Raw genomic sequence first — 18,060 nt, forward strand, 5'->3', positions numbered from 1 at the left:
GGATTTATGAGGCCTGAACTCTTAAATTCAGGGTACTATGTTCCCCACCAAGACCCCACAGGAGCCAGACCATGTCCCCTCCAGAGGCCTTCCCAGGTTCACCCCACCTGCCTGATGGAGGACCCCATGACCAACCTTTTTATAATAACAATTATCATGCCAACAGCAGCTATCATGTATTGAGTTCTTATTGGGTCTGTGCCAGGAACTGTGCTAAATACTTAACCAACTTTATCTTATCTATTCTTCACAATAGGCTATGGGGAAGCTGCTATTCTAACTGTTCCCAAATTACAGGTGAAGACACAAAGGCTTAGAAAGGTGGAGTAAGGAACCTGCCCAAGGTCACAGAGCTGATGGTGCTTCCTAAGTCTTTACAAGGGAATGGTGAGGCCCTGCCTTGAAGGCCTGGGCACCCTCCCAGCACAGAGCACACTTTCATGGGGCCACACCTCTAGCCTTAAGGTCAGAAATTCTGATCAGAATCAGCCAACTTGTACTCCTTCCTGGCACCTGGCCTCAAGACCCTCCCTCACCCCACTGGCTGGGGTTGGGGCAGGGAGCTAAAGAGGGGTCTAAGTGTTCTTGGAAGTGTGGGAAGTCCAAAACACTGGAAAGGAGTGTGCACCCCAGTCTTCTCCAAGTCCAGGAGCTGTCCTGCCCTCCTTCTGGGGCTCCTTCCTGGGGCAGGGGCTCTGCAGGTGGAGGATGCATGTCCAGCCCTCTGTTTTCTGGTCAAGTCCTCCTCTGGACCAGGATCAGGAAGGGGCAGGGTGCAGAACTGGGAGCCAGGCCTGGCCCTCAGCAGCTGCCTGGCTCTACTTACCATGCTAAAACTACTTCCCTGTTCCCACAGAGAGAGAAATGTGTGGCAAAGCAATGAAATCTAAACGCCTATGGAAATCAGGAAGGGACATCACCAGCCTCTAATCACACCACTTGGTATTCCGCTGCCTCTCCTCCAGCAGTAAGTTCTTCTTCCCCACGCCTCTGGGTGGCCGGGAGGGGGCTGAGGGGCGGAGGCCATGGGGAAAGGGAAAGAGAGCCCCTGGAGCTGCCATGTTCTGTGATCTCAGGCACATTATTTGCCCTCTCTGGGCTTCCTTTTAAAATGAGGGATCCTATTGTCCTCAGGAGGTGCAGAAGGCAGAGCTCAAGACAGCGTAAGTCTATGAACCTGATGTCCTGGGATTCTGGGAGCCAAGAGGGACATGGAGGAGCTGCCCAGCCTTGGGGCTCCTTTCCAGCAGACAAAGATACTGCAAATGCCCTGAGGAATGGGTCCTAGGGTGGGACAGGATATGGGTTCCAGGCAGATGGGTGCCCGTGGGCATCCCAGCATCACCCTGACCAAAGTCAAATCTGGGCTCAGTTGCTCAGGGCCTGCAAATGGCCCCTCCTGCCCAACACAGTCTGCACCTTTGAAGGCACACATGTGTTAGCCCCACGATAATGATGGGCTGAATGGATAAAGGAATGAATGAAAGAACGAACCAACTGTGAATGTGTGAGAAACCAACAAAAAGAAACTAGCGACAGAGATACTGAGAAAGAAGGGTGGAAAGGATAGTGAGAGAGACTGACAGAACTAGAGAAAGACTCAGGGAGACAGAAAGCCAGAAACACCAGACAAGGTGGGTGGAAGGCATTCAAAAGTCGAATCAAGTTAAGGTAAAGACAAAACCAGGAAGGCTTGGCCACTGCCCACCAGGGGTAGCTGATGGTGGCAAATCCCGTCTTTCTTTTCATCTAGCCCACTTCCAGCCTGCCCTTTTGAGCCTCTGTCACTCTTATCACTCAGACTCCAAACCCCAGGCTCAGCCCAACCCTTGCCCTTCCCATACATCCAAGCAAGCAGGCCCCAATCTCTATCCCAGTCCTTCCCCGCCCCCATCCACGCTCTCTGCCATCACCCTTGGGTCATTAGCCACATCCTCCTCGTGGCCAGGTTAGTTAGTTTAAAGCACAGCTCTGATGATATCACACTCACACTCAAATACCATCAACGGCTCCCAATTGCCTGATCAATTAGGTTCGAACTCATCACGGCATTCAAGGTCCTCCACTGAAAGCCCAGCTTTCCGGCTACTAGAAGGTGTGTATGAAAGCTGGACAATGAATAAGACCAAAGAAGAATTGACACCTTTGAATTGTAGTGTTGGCGAAGAATATTGAATATACCATGGACTGCCAAAGGAACAAACAAATCTGTCTTAGAAGTACAGCCAGAACGCTCCTTAGAAGCAAGGATGGTGAGACTGCGTCTTACATACTTTGGACATGTTGTCAGGAGGGATCAGTCCCTGGAGAAGGACATCATGCTTGGCAGAGTACAGGGTCAGTGGAAAAGAGGAAGACCGTCAACGAGGTGGACTGACACAGTGGCTGCAACACAGTGGCTTGACATAGCTCAACCATAACAACAATTGTTTTAAGGATGGTGCAAGGCTGGGCAGTGTTTCGTTCTGTTGCACAGGGTCGCTATGAGTCGGAACCGACTCGACAGCACCTGACAACAACAACAGAAGGTGTGTATTACATTCTTGCTGAATTAAAGGACCGTGCTACCTGAGCCTAAAAGTCCGCTAGCAGTGCTGTTTATGCTAACATCTCTCACTTCAACTTTTTTTTGGGGGGGGCAGAGGGTTCTCAATAATTTATAATTCAATTTTTAATTAACATGCAGTAACATGGACTTTTTTGGCATACCTTTTAACTCACGTATAGACTTGTGATATGACCATCACAATCAGGACACAGAACTGCTCCATCACCCCAAAAACTCCCTCGGGCATCTCTTCCCCCACCCCTAACTCCTATCCTCAGTCACTATAGTTTTATCTTTTGAGAATGTCATGTAATCACAAAGAATGTAACCATTTGAGATTGGCTTCTTTCACTCAGCATAAAGCCTTAGAGACTCATTGAATTTTTACTTCACCTTGTTGTTGTTGTTGTCATTGACTCGGCTCTGACTCATGGTGACCTCATGTGTGTTAGAGTAGGCCTGTGCTCCATAGAGTTTTTAATGGCTGATTTTTTGGAAGTAGATCATCAGGCCTTTCTTCCGAGGCACCTCCGGGTAGACTTGAACCTCCAACCTTTCGGTTAGCAGCAAGCGCGTTAACCGTTTGTACCACCTCCTTATTTGAGCACAGCCCCATCCCTACCAGGACTTGGTAGCATCTCCGCATGGACCCACAGAACTGGGAAGGTGAAGTTACTCTAAGAAGGTTAGCCACCCAGTGTGCCAGAGGAGGGCTTCAGAGGCAGTGGGAGATGAGGGCCAAATGGATTAAAAAAAAAAAAAAAAAGCCTGGAAGGCCTGCTCTGTAAATAAATGTTAGCTGAATTGGACATTCCATAATGAAGGCAATTAAAGGGAGTCATTATGCTGAAAAGAGAAAAGTAAACACAGATACATATGCTAATTGGCCAACGATTGATAGATGTGGGGGCGGCTGCCTCCTCTGGCTGCCAGTCCATCTCCTGAATCCAGTCTCTTTACTGCTAACCCTCCACCACCTCAGTCATTCTTCCATCCTCTACTGCTCCCTCTTGGGTCTCGGCTCCCTCAGTGGCAGCTCCTTCTCAGTGTCTTTGCTGGTTCATCCTCCTCTCCCCTAATGTGACTGTTACGGTGCCCTCAGCCCTCCTCTCAGCCTGGATCCACATGGTGGTGGCTGGGGCCGGCTTGGCTCCCATAGGCTTGTGAGGACTGACTGTTAAATGCCCGGGATCTATGAGATCCAGCTGACTTCACATTGGCAGCTTGAAATCAGCCATGGTAGGAGTACTATGCCACGGAGATCACCAAAGGCTACAAATCAACCCCTGCCCTCACCCAGAGCCAGCTGGACGTTTACCAGCACACCCCACATTTCCATTTGAAATGCTGAGATTCCACCTTTGCCTCACCAAATCTGCTCCTTACCATCTCTACAGCTAAGAACCCCGTCCTTCTAACTGCTCAGGCCAAACCCTTGTGTGGTCATTCTGAACTCCCTCCTTCCCTCAGCCTCCTCTCCCCATAATCATATGTATATCCCCATAAAAAATATCAGCAAATCCTGACTCGCCCTTCAAAGGAAACCCTGGTGGCGCAGTGGTTAAGATCTATATTCTGCTGAACTTTTGGTCCCCTAATCCACCAGGTGCTCCTTGGAAACCCTATGGGGCAGTTCTACTCTGTCCTTTAGGGCCGGTATAAGTAGGTATCAACCCAGTGGCAATGGGCTTGGGCTCCCTTCAAAGTAGATTTAGGAGCTGACCACTTCTCACACCTCCACGGCACCACCTTGACTCAACCCACAACCATGTATCATCTCAATTAAGGTAACTGCTTCCTAACTGGTGTCCCTCTTTGCCCCTGCCCCCTGCTGTCTACTCACCCCCTGACAGCCAGATGCTCCTTTTGAAACTTCAATTAGATCAAGCCACTCCCCTGCTCCTTACCTGGGTGTGAAAGCCCGAGTCCTGACAACGGCTCCCAGGTTTACAATCTACAGCCCTTTCTCTCCCAACACATGGGTCACATGGGTCTCCTTGCTCTTCCTTGATATGCAGACATACTCCTGCCCCAGGACCATTGCACCTGCTGTTCCCACTGCCTGGAATGCCCTTCCTCCAAATATCCACCTGCCTCCTCATCTCACTTCACCAAGGTCTCTCCTCAAATGCCATCTTATCAGAGAGGCCTCTTCTGATCACCTTCTCCCCTTCCCCAGTACTCCCTGAAGCCCCTTGCTCTGCTTTATTTTTCTCCATGACTCTTATTACTACCTGTCATCATATATATTATCTGTTTGTGTCTTTAGTGTCTGTCTTCCACCACTAGACTGTACACTGCCTGAGGGCAGAACTCTGTCCATTGTACTCACTGAAGAATCTGTAGTACCTAGAATAGTGCTTGGCACTTAGTAGGTGCATAACAAATACTTGTTGAACAAATGAATGAATAAATTCATCCCCATCTCCCAATCAATGGAGAAGCCATTCTAGGACATCTCTTCCCTTTCCTGCCCCAGGCCTATGGGCACCTGCTACCTCAAGTGCTTAGCCAGCTATTGGCTATCTTTTGTCTTGCTGTGTGATCTTATGTAAAAGATGCCCTCTCTGAGCCTAGTTTTGCTCATGTGAAAAGAGCAGCAATATCATCTGCCTGTTGACACTAGACTCAGGGCATCTGTCAGGACAAAGGGCAGGAAAACATCCATGCCTGTTAGCCAGGATGCAAATGGATAACAACCTTGATTTTGAACCTTTCTTTTCACTCTCAATTCCTTTCTCAAATTAAGTGGGTGACAGATGGAGATACTGAGGGCTGGAGAGGGAGATGGAGGGCCTGCCCCATGCCTTCGGGGACACAGTGATAGCAGTGCTGTTGAAACCTCTGCCTGTCCCCACCCCAGGACTTTCCAGGATCTATAAGGGCTGCTGACATCACATGGGCAGTTTCAAATCAGCCACAGTAGTATTACACCAAGGAGATCACCCAGTGCTACAAATCAGGGCTCCCCCACCCCCGGTCTCTGCACCATTGTCTGTTCCAGTGGACAGAGCCAACGGGAGGTCGGGAAAGTGAAGCCGGGCACAGGACCTGGGGTGGGACTCCTCCGTGACCTCCGGGGGCCCCTCCCTCTCCATAGCTGCCCAGCGGGGCTCTCTGCCTTCCTCTTACTTCTTGATTAGGATGTTTCACAGCGCATGATCACAGTGATAGGGTGAGACACACGGGCACACCTCCCAGCTGAGCTGAGCTTACCCCATCCTTCAAGGCAAGGGGTTGACAAAACACACCGTCTATGCTTGTGGGGGTGTGACAAGGTGTGGCGAACGGGGCAGGCAGGGGGAGTGTGAGCAACAAACCACGTTCTACGGCTAAACGGGGCTCCCTGGTGCCAACGGTGAAGGGGCACCATGGCAGACATGGGCCAGCCAAGAGGCCATGGAGGGAGAAAGAGGGATGAGGATGAAGTTTGTTAGTTTTGCTTCTGATCCTGGTGGGTGTCTTCAGGAAGACCCAGCCGCTGCATTTAGGGTGCGTGACTCCTCAGGTAAAGTGATTCCCACTCCCTCCATCCAGGCCAGCTCTGCTCAGGGGTGTGGGTGACAGTGGCAGTGGGGAAGGAGGCCAAAGGGGAGGTAAGGGAAGGGGACCAATTCCCCAAATCCAACATGAAAGCTGGACTCCAGCTGCGGGGAGCCAAAGGAACTGGGGCAGGCAGGGGGTGCGGAATGGGTGCTGGCACCAGAGCCGCCAATAGGCTCTGCTTCACACCCCTTGCAGGGCTACGGGGCCTGGTGTAAATAGCATGCTAATTAGATTTATGGACGAGACTAAATTCGGAGGTGTCTGAATTACCACCGAGGACACCCTCTGATCCTTGGGGAGGTTGGAGCTTAGCATGCTGGGAGGAATCACACCATGGGATGCAGCCACGGACAGAAAAATCCTAATAATCATTATCGGCATAATAAGAGCCTCGGCAAAGGCAACTGGGGAGAAATTAATGGGAAACAGCACCGGCAGACCGATCTGCTCCCCCCGGCTTCGCTTCCAGAATGGATTTGCTTTGAAGTCAACAGATACCTCCCTGGAGAGTCTAAATCTTGGGGGAGGGACCTGAGAAATATGGGCTGAAGCTGTGAGGCAATACAGGGATTGCAACAGACCCCTGCCCAATGCCAGGACTGAGAGTAGGGGGAACAAAGGTGGGAAAGAGGGTCACCTGGGGACCAGAGTACCAGGCACTCAAGGTACAGCTGTGGAATGCCTACAATGACATCCCTTGGGCTGGCTCTTAGCCCCTGTTACACATCAGAATCACCAGAGAACCTTCTCTAAATAAGACAAACCTGGGTTTAGGGTCCTGGTGCAAAGCCAGGTGGGTCCCACCGGCATAAGGCGTGGGGGTACGGCAATGCTGGCCTCTCCTTCTCACCTGCCTTGCCTTGGCTGCTCCCTGGACAAAAGCCCTCACCCCCCTACCTCCCAGCATACTTTGCGGATGAAATCACAAGCTGGGTGAGAGAGAGAGAATGTTGGAGGCATTCCATTCACTTCCTGTATACCTCCCGGGGGGATTCAGTGGGCCCTGATCCACCGTTCCAGGGGATGGGCGATTTCCAGCCAGATCCCAATTATCTCCCTAATGGAGGGAAAAGAAGGGTCTAGATAATCACAAAATCATACAGCTACAGATATTGAAAAAACCTACATCTGCCTCCACGGGAAGCTGGTGGCCTGCCCCTCCATCTCCCCTACCTCTCTTCACTGTGTCTAGACTTTGGTTTCTAATTAGAATTGCTTTGGAAAATAGGAACACTGGAGGCCCATGCCGGGGCCACATCAGCAGGCAGGGGGAGTTTAGGGCGGTTAGGGTCATCCTCGGGGGAGGCAGGGACTTAGGATTACTGTGTCACCACATTGGTGGCTCAGTGGTAGAATTCTCGCCGCCCATGTGGGAGACCCAGGTTCGATTCCTGGCCGATGCACCTCATCATCACCAGTCTGTGTGTGGAGGCTTGTGTGCTGCTCTGATGCTGAACAAGTTTCAGAGGAGCTTACAGACTAAGAGTAGGAAGAAAGGCTTGGTGATCTACTTCTGAAAATCAGCCAATGAAAACACTATGGTCTGATCCAAAACCGATCATGGGGATGGTGAAGGACTGGGCAGAGTTTTTTTTTTTTTTTTTTTTATTGCGCTTTAAGTGAAAGTTTACAAATCAAGTCGGACTCTCATACAAAAATTTATAAACACCTTGCTATATACTTCTAATTGCTCTCCCTCTAATGAGACAACACACTCCTTCCCTCCTCTATTTCTTTTCGTGTCCACTCGGCCAGCTTCTGACCCTCTCTACCCTCTCATCTGCCCTTCAGACAGGAGATGCCAACATAGTCTCATGTGTCTACTTGATCCAAGAGGCTCATTCTTCACCAGTATCATTGTCTATCCCATAGTCTAGTCCAATCCCTGTCTGAAGAGTTAGCTTTAGGAATGGTGTCTTGGGCCAACAGAAGGTCTGGGGAACATGACCTCCGGGTCCTTCTAGTCTCAGTCAGACCATTAAAAAAAAAAATTAAGTCTGGTCTTTTTACAAGAATTTGGGGTCTGCATCCCACTGCTCTCCTGCTCCCTCAGGGATTCTTTGTTGTGTTCCCTGTCAGGGATGTTATCAGTTGTAGCCAGGCACCATCCAGTTCTTCTGGTCTCAGGCTGATATAGTCTTTGGTTTATGTGGCCCTTTCCATTCCTTGGGCTCATAATTACCCTGCGTCTTTGGTGTTCTTCATTTTCCTTTGCTCCAGGTGGGTTGAGACCAATTGATGCATCTTAGATGGCCACTTGCTAGCGTTTAAGACCCTAGACACCAGGCAGCGTTTTGCTCCATTGTGCATGGAGTTGCCATGAGTTAGAGCCGACTCGATGGCAGCTAACACCGCCACCAAGAAGTAGATGCTGGTTAATGGACTTAGGGGGCTCAGTTGAGCAGGGGCCTGCCAGGTCCAGAGCTGGACAACGGACTCTCAGCTGAGTGTGTGACACGGAGCAAACTGCTTGCCTGGTCTTGTCTCCTCCTGCTCCTACGCCCCCACCCCAAATGGGTGAATGGCTAAGAAAGCCAGCTCTAAAAGCTAGCGGAATGTCAGCCTTAGGAAAAGCCCGAGGTGGGGAGTGGGGTGAAGTCATAACTATAGAAGACAGAGGGATAAGGAGGGGGTTTGAATCTTTTTTGCATTAAGGATCCCTCTGACAGGTTGGTGAAGCCCACAGACGCCTTCTCAGAATAACGTGGTTAATTGCATGAAGTAAAATACACAGGGTCACGAAGGCAACTGATTATTCTGAAATATAGTTATCAGAGTATTTGTTAAAATGGCGCCACCGTTGTGTATGCCTCCCTAAAGCATGCCATAGTAAGATTTAGCAGTGGGTCTACCAACTGCTGGAACTGCAAAGTAGCGATGAGCGTCAAGGGTATTTTGTGATCCTTGCCACGTGTGTGATATGATATGAAAATATCTGAGATTTCTCTTGGGGTCAAAGTCACAGGTACTGCTGATACCACGGTGGTTCATTTCTACGTGCGTCATCGAGGGAAATGCTAAGTTTCAGTTAGAGGTTAGCGAAAATAAAGATGCATCTGTTTCTTTCTCCAGGTTCCTGAATGCCTTGGGTGGGGGCCAGTGGGCTTCTGAGTTAAGAACCCCTGGACTGAAAGGAAGCTGGGGAGAGGCCCATAGGGTCTACACCCGTGAGCACGACCTTTGCAGAGGTGCATGGGGAGGGCGGCCGGAGAAGCTAGAGGCTGGACAGACTGACACAACAGGAACAAGCCTGAAAACAAATGTAAACACAAGGCTATGAGCTGTGGCTCCCGACAGGGCTGGAACACAGGTGGAATGGCAACCGAGGAGGGTGATGGGGAGAAATCACCGCCAGGGTTGCCATCTCCCTTCCTAACCTCCTCCCCGCCGGTGTTCCTGAATATGGCATTTTCTCCGTCAGTTGCTTTCTTTTATCTGTTTATTCGGTGATGTTTTCTCCCTGGGGAGGTGGGCAATTCCGTCTGTTTTTTCTATGCCCCTCAAACAAATGAATCGTGTCATCCCCTGCCTGAAACACTATCGTGTGGAATTAGCTTGTGGCAGACGTGTCTCTGTTCACCTCTGTGGTGCGGGTGCTCCCTGTCACCTCATCTCCAGCCCTCACCTCCCCACCAGCCGTGCTGGAGGTGGAGGGTCCCTGCTTGGTAGGACCAAATCTCTGAGATGGCCGCCCAGTGGACCCCAAACCCTGTGATGGAATTCTCAACCCTGTAGTCCTCAGGGACCCCAGAAGGGACCTGCCTCGTGCTGGAGGAGGCTGACTGTCCACCCACAGGGGCGGAAGGGTCCTCACTTCCTTTTAAGGTGGTCACTCTCATCATTGTTTCTCATATTTAAGTGTGCTGACGTGATATGGCCACTCATGTCTATGCTGTCGCTTAAGCTCATCTCCTCTACAGAGACGCAGAAGTGGAAATCACCAGCATTTGGAAACCACTGCTGAGATAGGAGAGAGTGGGAGCCGCAGCCACAAATGGGGGGCCCTGTAGCACATTCCAGAAGCCAAGGATTGAGAGCTAAAAGCCAAACTCCACCACCCACTGGCTGTGCGACCTCGAACAACTCCCTTAACTTCTCTGAATCTCAGCTTCCTCGTTTCCGAAAAGGGTAAAACAATACACACATCTTCCAGGGATGCGAGTAATAATAATACCAAAAAACCCCAGGTGCCATAGAGTTGATTCCGACTCATGGAAACCCCGTGTGTGTCAGAGTAGAACTGCGCTCCACGGGGTTTTTAATGGCTGTTTTTTTTGGAATTAGATCACCAGGCCTTTCTTCTGAGGCATTTCTGGGTGGACTTGAACCTCCAACCTTTCAGTCTGCAGTCGAGTGCATTAACAGTTTGTACCACCCAAGTTCTCTCATAGTAACAATAGGCCAGGCACTGTTCTAAATACATGTATTAACTCATTTAATCCTCTTAACTGCTCTGTGAGGTAGGTACTATTATTGTCTCCATTTTACAGACAAGAAAGCTGAATCAGAGAGGTTGGATAAGTTCCCTAAGGTCACACAGCTCAAAAGTGGTAGAGCCAGGATTTGAACCCAGTCAGCCTGACTTCAAAGCCCTTATTTTTAACCACTTCCTCTGCCTCCAACTTATTAACCTGTGAAGGAATGCTCCAGGTGGTACCAGATAGACAAGCATGCGTGCCAGCTGGGAGAGGTGGGGTGGGGAAGAGGCCCACAGAGGCTCAGGTCCCTGTGCCTGAAGGGGGAGCAAGTTCAAGGGAAAGGAGGATGGGGCCCGATGTCAGCGGCAGGAGTGAGGTGGAAGCACGAGGCTGGCACACTCCCCTTTCCATCCAAGTCCTCTTAGACAAAAAGAATGTCAGGATTTGCGGAGACTCAACAAGACTGACCGGTCCAACCCATGGTTTTCCAGAGGTGGATACTGAGGTACAGAGTGGGGGTGTAGCCTGCCTGAAATCACACAGCGAGTGAGCAGCAGACCTGAAGGGAGAACCCGGCTTCCGCTCTCCCTCCCACCTTCTCTGGGCAGTTGGGGTAGGCCTAGTAGCAGAACACGGTAGCCAGTGTTCAAAACCCTGGGGGTTGGAGATTCTTAGGCTTCCTGTAAAACATGTTAAGAAGAAAATGGCTAAACTGCATGAAAGCCTCAAGTTAGACACCAGAAAGCACCTGCTTGCTGAACAGGTGGCCAAGGGGGTGGGAGTTTCCTCTGCAGGAGACTGAATTGCATTTCCCTGCTCCCAATCTTGCCCCTGACTGTCCATTTTCAGCACAGCCATCAGGGGGATCTTTAAGAAAGGTGTCTCAGACCATGTCAGCTCCCTGGCTTTCCACTGGGGTCACAGTAACAAAAAACATCTTCCTGTGGCTGACAAGGCCTGGCCCTACTGACCACTACAGCCTCCCCTCCTCCCGTTCTCTCACCCTCCCCCTGCACAGCCACACAGACCTCTCTTGCGCTCCTCAGAAACAGGACCTCGTCGGGACCTCTGACCCTGCAGGGGAGCACCCGCTTCCGGAACGGGGTCCCTCTGCAGGTTCTCCCGGCTGCCTCCTCCTCACCACTTCACCTCAGCTCAAAAGTCACCTCCCTGCGAGGACTTCTCAGACCACTATCTAAAACAGCCCCTCTCCCCACCTCATCACTCACTCTGTTTATTGTCTTGCCAACAGTCCCCTGAGACGATGCTGGTTTGTTCCCGTGGGCTCCCTACTAGAAGGAAATATAAAGTTATGGAGGGCAGGAACCACGTCTTCAGCACCATCTCTCCAGACCTACCACAGCGTCAGGCACATACTAGGTGGGCAACAATGTTCAAGTGAATGAATGAATAATCCCCCAGCTGCACAGGTTTCAACGTACCAGTTACCACCAGCTGCTGCCGAGTCAACGCCCGCTCATGGCAACCCCATGTGTGTCAGAGTAGAACTGTGCTTCACAGGGTTTTCAGTGGATGATTTTTTGGAAGTAGATCACCAGGCTTTTCTTCTGAGGTACCTCTGGGTGGACTCGGACTTCTAACCTGTCAGTTAGCAGCTGAGAACATAACCCATTTGTACTACCCAGGGACTCCAAGTTTCAACATAGTCCCTCAGAAAGGCCAGGCGGCTGGTGCAGGAATGAGATCTGAAGGCCTTTCCAATTCCCAGAAGCATCCAGCCATGGCAGTACAGGGCTGTCGGGGGGATAATGGTACCCCTCTCCCCACTCCAACTCTTCTCCCTCATAAAACTATTCTCAAGGACAGTGGCTAAAACAACCTGAGATGCTGTGGGTCAGAAGTGAGACAGAAATTAAGTGGCTCAAAAAACCCTTTTAACTCCTGAGAAGAAAGATACGATGTAAATGGATGGCATTCTCCTGAGTGCGAGGAGCTCTCTGGGTCAACCGGTAGTTAAACGCTATGGCTGCTAACCAAAAGGTTGGCAGTTCGAACCCACCAGGGGCTCCTTGGAAACTCTATGGGGCAGTTCTACTCTGTCCTATCAGGTCGCTATGAGTCGGAATTGACTCAATGGCAATGGGTTTGGCTTTGGTTTTGGGTAAACCAGGAGGGGTCGTGGATAATACAAAACAAATTTAAAACCAAAAACCCTGGCTGGTATTCGCAAAGCAGCTAGAGGCAGGGACAATCTCAAGCACCACCCTCTATTAGCCTAACCCCTCGGAGAGAGGACCCAGGACACAGATCATCTACTTGTCGAAGAAGCAAAGTGGTTTTTAGGACAATAGAACAGCGAATTCCAGCCATCCCAACCAAGCCACCCCATGCTGATGGGGAAGCTGGGGAGGGCTGCAGGCAAGGGCTGGAGAGGAAAAGCTGACCAAACAGGAGAAGATACAAATGATACGTTGAGAGCAAGGGGGTGGGGTAAGGATGTGGTAGGAATCCACGCAGGTGAGTAGGCAGTTATTTACTGCGGCTGCCCAGGGCACGCCCAGGAGCTGGGCACAGGGAGACGAGGCTCCACAGCCTTTAATCTGAAACTCAGAGATGAGCTAGGCCACAGGCTGATGTCCAGGCCTTTGCCTTGAGAGGGTTTTTTTTTTGTGTGTGTGTGTGTGATTTGCATCACAACCATCTATTTGCATCTCAACTGTTACACTGGACAAATGGGCTGTTGTTGGTTCCAGCCCAGCCCCATCCCTTCCTTCCCTGGCTTCTCGGAGTTTTTCGTAGCCGGGCAAAAGAGAAGAAATTACCCAGGAGACTTGACAAGCAGATGGAGTCCCTGGAAGATAGAAACGATCTCAAGCCCGTTTGTTGTCTTGAATGGTCTGGCAGAGCCTGAGTTCAGAAAAGGACTAAGCAGAATCTCCCCTCTGCGGGGATAGCACAGGCTGTATCTGGTCTTTGTGAATCAGATTCGCATCCATATTAGGCATAAACCACTACCGTAGAGTCGATTCCGACTCATAGTGACCCTATAGGACAGAGTAGACCTGCCCCATAGAGTTTCCAAGGAGTGCCTGGCAGCAACTACAGCAAAGTCCTGACTGAGAGGTTGAACAGCTTCCTCCTTCTCCTTCCATTCCCCATCAGTATCCTCTACTGCCCCATCGTGGGCTTCTGAGGAGGTCCTCCTTCCTACACCAATTCAGAAGGAACTGGGCTTTAGCACAGGGCCACTGAGGACCCCGTTTTGCAAAAGTCCTGAGCCACCTCATTTCTATTTGATAGATCACATCTGTCCCCCCAAAACCAAGCCAAACCCATTGCCGTCGAGTTAATTCCAACTCATAGCGACCCTATAGGACAGAGTGGACCCACCCCAGAGAGTTTCCAAGGAGCACCTGGTAGATTCGAACTGTTGACCTTTTGGTTAGCAGCTGAAGCTCTTAACCACTACACCACCAAGGTTTCCACATCTGTTCCAGGTACAGCTATTATTATTTCACCCTGCATTAACTCAACTAGTACATATTTCGGGAGGGCCTCCCAAGTTCCTGGCAGAGTACCAGGCCCTGGGTTGCACTGCTGAGCAGAAACAGACAAGGTCCCCGCTGCGGATGGGTCAGTCTAATCAGGGAGACAGACATAAATGAAATCATCCCACTAATGATCGTAAGACCACGATGGTAGTAAGTGCAGGGGAGAACCATGTGGTTCTATAGTCTAGAATAAAGTGTCTGACTCTCTCCTCTCCTCACTCTCCCTTCTCGCCTCCAAATTTGCTCAGTGAACATATTTTGCGGCCATATCCAGCAAATCCTGAGTCACCTTCAACCCAGACACAAATTCCAATGGCCGTATTCTCCCTCCAGAAAGGGAATTGCAAGAAAAGACTATGCAAAAAATTTCATTAATAAATAGCTGCCTGATTTATTTTTTGAGGTTCCCCGATTTTTCCCAGATCCTGGACACTGAGGCAGTGCCCAAGTGCTAGGGGCCTCTCTTTTCTTCCTGCTGGCAACATGGTTGAGCACTCCACATGTGCACCGGGATCTGGCCCTTAGTCGTGGGGGCTCCTTCCTCTACACCTAAGATGGGGCCCGGGGAGCATTTACCCGGACAGTCCTGAATCCCTCCAGAGCTCTGGAGAAGGGTGAGGGGGTGGGAGACACACACCACAGGTCTGGAGGTAGAAAGTGATTTATCCCTTCCTCTTATCCAGGAATCAGAGAGCGGCCCAGATAACCTCAGTGGGGGTGTCTAGCCTTCTAGGCCACCTCTCTTCCATGGCCTTGTTAGTTTCTCTCTCTGCACATCGCTGGGCCCTGGAGCAGTGGGACCCAAGTGGAGAGAAGGCCAGTCCTCTATGGTCAGAGACTGGCCAATTCCTTTGGGAAAGCAGTGATGGAGACCAGGGAAAGGTCCCTGGTGGTGCTGGGCTCCCTGACCACAGCATAAGTGCCTGGGCAGGGACAGTCACTAGAGGCAAGCAGGCTGAGCTGAGACTCCCCTCAACATTCCTGCAGACACTTCAGACAGGGCTTCTAGCAAAGGGAGCTGCGGACAAAACTGAAGGGGTCAGGGTGACCTTGAGCTCCCCCAACTGGTCACAGTGAGCAGGACTCTGGAGGTTCTGGGTGTCTGCGGAGACGCTCCCCGGACCAGCCTTGGTCAGGGAGCTACAGCTCTGTGGATGGTGATGATGGCTGACACCTATGCATGGAAGCCAGGGAGCTACAGCTCTGTGGATGGTAATGTTGGCTGACACCTAGGCATGGCAGGCCCCATGCTAAGCCCTACACACGCATCATCTTATCTCCTCCTCTCCACGTGCCTGCTGAGATCCTCCATGGCAGAGACAAATACGTGGCGGACTGCTCCCCTATACCGCCAGCCTTCAGGCCAGTGAAGTGGGGGCACGTAACTAGTCTGGCCAATGGGCCGTGGGCAGAGGTCGCAATGTCCCTTCTGGGATGAAGCACAGAAGAGCTGGTGCTTAGCCCTCTAGTGGTCTCTTCCCTACTGTGGAGATGACTGAAATTCCAGATTGTGTGTTCCACGTGACTACGGGGTGGGGCGGCGGGAGGGGGGGTCTCTCTGCCAACACGTGCTGGACAGACAAGTAGCCTGACTGAGAAAGAAGCTTCTGTGGTATCAATGCACTGAGGCTTTGGGGTTAACTTGTTACTGCACTGTAGACTGACTGATATACTCTTTTTCTTTTTGATTTTTTTTTTAAACAGATGAGTAAAGTGAGGCTCAATGACTCACCAAAGGTCACAGTGATTGTACACCAGTGTTCATTGCAGCATTATCTACAACAGCTAAAAGGTGGAAATAACCCAAGTGTCCATCAACAGAGGAATGAATAAATAAAACATGGTAGATATATACACAGGAGTCCTGGTGGTACAGTAGTGAAAGTGCTCGGCTGCTAACCGAAAGGTTGGCGGTTTGAACCCACTAGCTGCTCCATAGGAGAAAGATGTGGAAGTCTACTTCCATAAAGATTATAGCCTTGGAAACCCTATGGGGCAGTTCTTCTCTGTCCTATAGGGTCACTAGGAGTTGGAATCGAGCTGACAGCAATGAGTTTTTGGTATATACATACAATGGAACATTACTCTGCCATAAAGAGAAATGAAGTCTGATACATGCTACATGGATGAACCTTGAGGACATGATGCTGAGTGAAATAAGTCAGTCACAAAAGGACAAATATCATATGACCCCACTTATACAAAATATCTCGAATAGGCAAATGCACAGAGACTAAAGTCTGGTAGTGGTTACCAGGAGTGGTAAGGCAGGGGACAGGGAGTCACTGCTTGGCAGACACTGAGTTTCAGTTAATGGTGCTAGGATAACTGGGAAACAGGCAGTGGTGATGGGTGCATGACACGATGGATGTAACCAGTGTCACTGACTGTATATGTAAAAAAGGTTGAACTGGCAAATGTTCTATTACCACTATAAAACAAGTTCAAAAAGAAAGAAAAAAATATATGTTCATACAAAAAAGAAAAAAAAGGTCACAGTAAGCAGTAAGCCTGGACTCAAACAGAAGCCCTGCCTGATTCTAGAGTTTGTGCTATTAATTACTACACAAGCTGCCTCCCTTTTGGGCTGCCTCCAAAATCAAGCCCAAATTCCTTCACCTGGCATTTGAGGCTCTCCAGGGCTGTGCCCCAGCCCACCTTCCTACCAGCCCTCCACGTGAAGCCTGTGTCACTCCACGGGCTACTGCCTGCTCCCTGATCTACCCGCAGGTGTCTGTCTCTTGGTGCTGGCCCGGCCAGCCAGCCTTCCAGCCTCTCTGTGCTCCCTTTCACCACCTGAGTAGTGCTCCCAGGCTCAGTCCTTGTCCCACTTTCCCCATAAGGCCTTCCCAGATCCTCCCAGCCTCTATTGCCCCTTTCTCTCTGAACCCTGGGACTCCTCACTGCCTGTGGTCCCTGGACCCTTGAGCCACAGTCGGGTACAATGGTTTTCTTCTCTTGGGTGGTGGTATTACCCTGAAGCCAAGGGTATCGGTAGTATCTAAAAGGAGAGGCCTGCACTCCAGGAGGATACAAGATGACTTACTGTTTATCTTTTTAATTTGCTATATTTTGTGTATGTTTTTAAATGGACACAATCATTTGCACACGAGTCCCTGGGTAGTGTACAGTTAATGTGCTTGGCTGCTAACCAAAAGGTTACAGGTTCAGGACCACCCCGAGGAGCCTTGGAAGAAAGCCCTAACGATCTATTTCCAAAAATATCAGCCATTGAAAACCCTATGGAGCACAGTTCCACTCTGACACACATGGGGTCGCCATGAGTCAGAATAGACTCTAAGACAACTGTTTGGTTATATTTGTGCAAACACACTGTTGGCCTCTTGGGACAGGGACCACAGGTTATACTTCCTGGACTCTGCCAAGGGGCCAGAATGGCTCCTTGTAAATAGTAGGTGCTCAGTACATACTTTAGTTATCTCAGACACGTATACGGAGTAACTTAGGAAATGGAGGTGCGCATGTGCGTAAGTGCACACACAGACACACACATGTGCACGTGCACACATGGCCCTGAGTACTTGGGGGGACCACGATGAGTGAAGAGAAGCTGATGGGAGATGGGGACAGAATGTAGGGGAAGGGCTAATGTAGGCATGCTGGCTGGTTTGCGAACAGCCAGAGAGGGGCAGGGGAGTGAGGGAGGACGCCCAGCCTGGAGCAAGGCCAGCTTGGGGTCCTGCACGAGGAGTAATTGAAGAGAAGCACCTCAGGCTGGAGAACCTAATGGAATTCCTGAGCAGACCGGGCTGGGGGAGCAGCGGTAATAAATAGAAGTCCTATTAATGATCGTGGCTGCTGACAGGCAGGGGTGATGGGACACAAGGAGCCGGGGTGGGAGGCAGGCCAATGGTCCTGAAGGACAAAGCAGCCAATGTCCAGGCCTGGACCCCACCTGATGGCCACAGGGTGGGCAGGGCTTATGAGGGTCCCGGTGCCTCCTCCTCCCTCTGTCCCCCTCAAATGTTCACTCACTAATGGCCCATGTCCCTTCCTTTTAAGACTGGACTCAGCC

General features: G+C 50.6%; 1 protein-coding gene across 5 annotated transcripts in view; it reads right to left on the reverse strand.

Moving 5' to 3' along the window:
- Positions 1–18,060, reverse strand: part of CDH23 (cadherin related 23) — a 528,116-nt gene that overhangs the window by 239,257 nt on the left and 270,799 nt on the right. The gene's annotated exons all lie outside the window — the stretch shown is intronic.

Source organism: Elephas maximus, chromosome 16, assembly GCF_024166365.1.
Source record: "Elephas maximus indicus isolate mEleMax1 chromosome 16, mEleMax1 primary haplotype, whole genome shotgun sequence".
NCBI lineage: Eukaryota > Metazoa > Chordata > Mammalia > Proboscidea > Elephantidae > Elephas > Elephas maximus.